This window comes from Carcharodon carcharias, chromosome 27 (assembly GCF_017639515.1).
Source record: "Carcharodon carcharias isolate sCarCar2 chromosome 27, sCarCar2.pri, whole genome shotgun sequence".
NCBI lineage: Eukaryota > Metazoa > Chordata > Chondrichthyes > Lamniformes > Lamnidae > Carcharodon > Carcharodon carcharias.
Genome location: NC_054493.1, coordinates 4,227,682 through 4,230,306, shown reverse-complemented (window position 1 = coordinate 4,230,306; position 2,625 = coordinate 4,227,682).

The following is a 2,625-nucleotide window of genomic DNA, read 5'->3' as shown; positions in this document are numbered from 1 at the left end:
AGGGGCTGGAGGAGGTTACAGAGATAGGGAGGGTTTTTAGGGGCTGGAGGAGGTTACAGAGATAGGGAGGGGTGTAGGGGCTGGAGGAGGTTACAGAGATAGGTAGGGGAGTAGGGGGCTGGAGGAGGTTACAGAGATAGGGAGGGGTGTAGCGGCTGGAGGAGGTTACACAGATAGGGAGGGGTGTAGGGGCTGGAAGAGGTTACAGAAATAGGGAGGTGTTTAGGGGCTGGAGGAGGTTACAGAGATAGGGATGGTTTTTAGGGGCTGGAGGAGGTTACAGAGATAGGGAGGGTTTTTAGGGGCTGGAGGAGGTTACAGAAATAGGTAGGGTTGTAAGGGCTGGAGTAGGTTACAGAGATAGGGAGGGTTTTTAGGGGCTGGTGGAGGTTACAGAGATAGGGAGGGGTGCAGGGGCTGGAGGAGGTTACAGAAATAGGGAGGGTTGTAGGGACTGGAGGAGGTTAAAGAGATAAGGATTTGTGTCTTGTCTGGAGGAGGTTACATAGATAGGGATGGGTATAGGGGCTGGAGGAGGTCACAGAGATAAGGAGGGTTTTTAGGGGCTGGAGGAGGTTACAGTGATAGGGAGGGGTGTAGGGGCTGGAGGAGATTACAGAGATAGGTAGGGGAGTAGGGGGCTGGAGGAGGTTACAGAGACAGGGAGGGGGGTAGGGGGCTGGAAGAGGTTACAGAGATAGGTAGGGTAGGAGGGTCTGGAGGAGGTTACAGAGATAGGGAGGGTTGTAGGGGCTGGAGGAGGTTACAGAGATGGGGAGGGGTGGAGGGGCTGGAGGAGTTTACAGAAATAGGGAGGGTTGTAGGGAAAGGAAAAGGTTACAGAGAAAAGGAGGTGTCTCGTGGCTGGAGGAGGTTACATAGTTAGGGAGGGCTATAGGGGCTGGAGCAGGTTACAGAGATAGGGAGGTGTGTAAAGCCTGGAGGAGGTTACAGAGATAGGGATGGGAGTAGTTGCTAGAGGAGGTTACAGAGATAGGCAGGGGTGTAGGGGCTGGAGGAGGTTACAGAGATAGGGAGGTTTGTAAGGGCTGGAGGTGTTTGCAGAGATAGGGAGGGGTGTAGGGGCTGGAGGAGGTTACAGAGATAGGGAGGGGTGTAGGGGTTGGTGGAGGTTACAGAGATAGGGAGGGGTGTAGCGGCTGGAGGAGGTTACAGAGATAGGGAGCGGTGAAGGGCTGGACGAGGTTACAGAAAGAGGGATGTGTTTAGTGGCTGGAGGAGGTTACAGAGATAGGTAGGGTTGTAGGGACTGGAAGAGGTTACAGAGAAAAGGAGGTGTCTCGTGGCTGGAGGAGGTTACAGAGATAGGGAGGGGTGTAGGGGCTGGAGGAGGTTTCAGAAATAGGGAGGGTTGTAGGGACTGGAGAAGGTTACAGAAATAGGGAGGGTTGTAGGGACTGGAGGAAGTTACAGAGATAAGGAGGTGTGTCTTGGCTGGAAGTGGTTACAGAGATAGGAAGGGGTGTAGGGTGTGGAGGAGTTTACAGAGATAGGGAGGGGTGTAGGGGCTGGAGGAGGTTACAGAGATAGGGAGGTTTGTAGGGGTTGGTGAAGGTTACAGTGATAGGGAGGAGTGTAGGGGCTGGAAGTGGTTACAGAGATAGGAAGGGTTTTAAGGGCCTGGAGGAGGTTACAGAGATAGGGATGGTTTTCAGGGGCTGGAGGAGGTTTCATAGATAGGGAGGGGTGTAGGGGCCTGGAGGAGGTTACAGATATAGGGAGGGGTGTAGAGGCTGGTGGAGGTTACTGAGATAGGGAGGGTGTTTAGGGGCTGGAGTAGGTTATAGAGATACGGAGGGGTGTAGGGGCTGAAGGAGGTTACTGAGATAGGGAGGGGTTTAGGGGCTGAAGGAGGTTACAGAGATAGGGAGGGGTGTAGGGGCTGAAGGAGGTTACTGAGATAGGGAAGGTTGTAGGGCCTGGAGGAGGTTACAGAGATAGGGAGGGGTGTAGGGGGCTGGCGGCGGTTACAGAGATAGGGAGGGGTGTAGGGGTTGGTGGAGGTTACAGAGATAGGGAGGGGTGTAGGGGCTGGAGGAGTTTACAGAGATAGGGATGGTTTTCAGGGGCTGGAGGAGGTTACAGAGATAGGGAGGGGTATAGGGGCTGGAGGAGGTTACAGAGAGAGGGTGGGGTGTAGGGGCTGGAGCTGGTTACAGAGATAGGGAGGGGTGTAAAGCCTGGAGGAGGTTACATAGATAGGGAGGGGTGTTGAGGGCTGGGGGAGGTTTCAGAGATAGGGAGGGTTGTAAGGGCTGGAGGAGGTTACGGAGATAGGGAGGGGTGTAGGGGCTGGAGGCCTTTTCAGAGATAGGGAGGGGTGTAGGGGCTGGAGGAGGTTACAGAGATAGGGAGGGTGTAGGGTTTGGTGGAGATTACAGAGATAGGGAGGAGTGTAGCGGCTCGAGGAGGTTACAGAGATAGGGTGGGATGTAGGGGCTGGAAGAGGTTACAGAAATAGGGAGGTGTGTAGGGTCTGGAGGAGGTTACAAAGATAGGGAGGGTTTTTAGGGGTTGGAGGAGGTTACAGAGATAGGGAGGGTTGAGGGTTCTGGAGGAGGTTACAGAGATAGGGTGGGATGTAGGGGCTGGAAGAGGTTACAG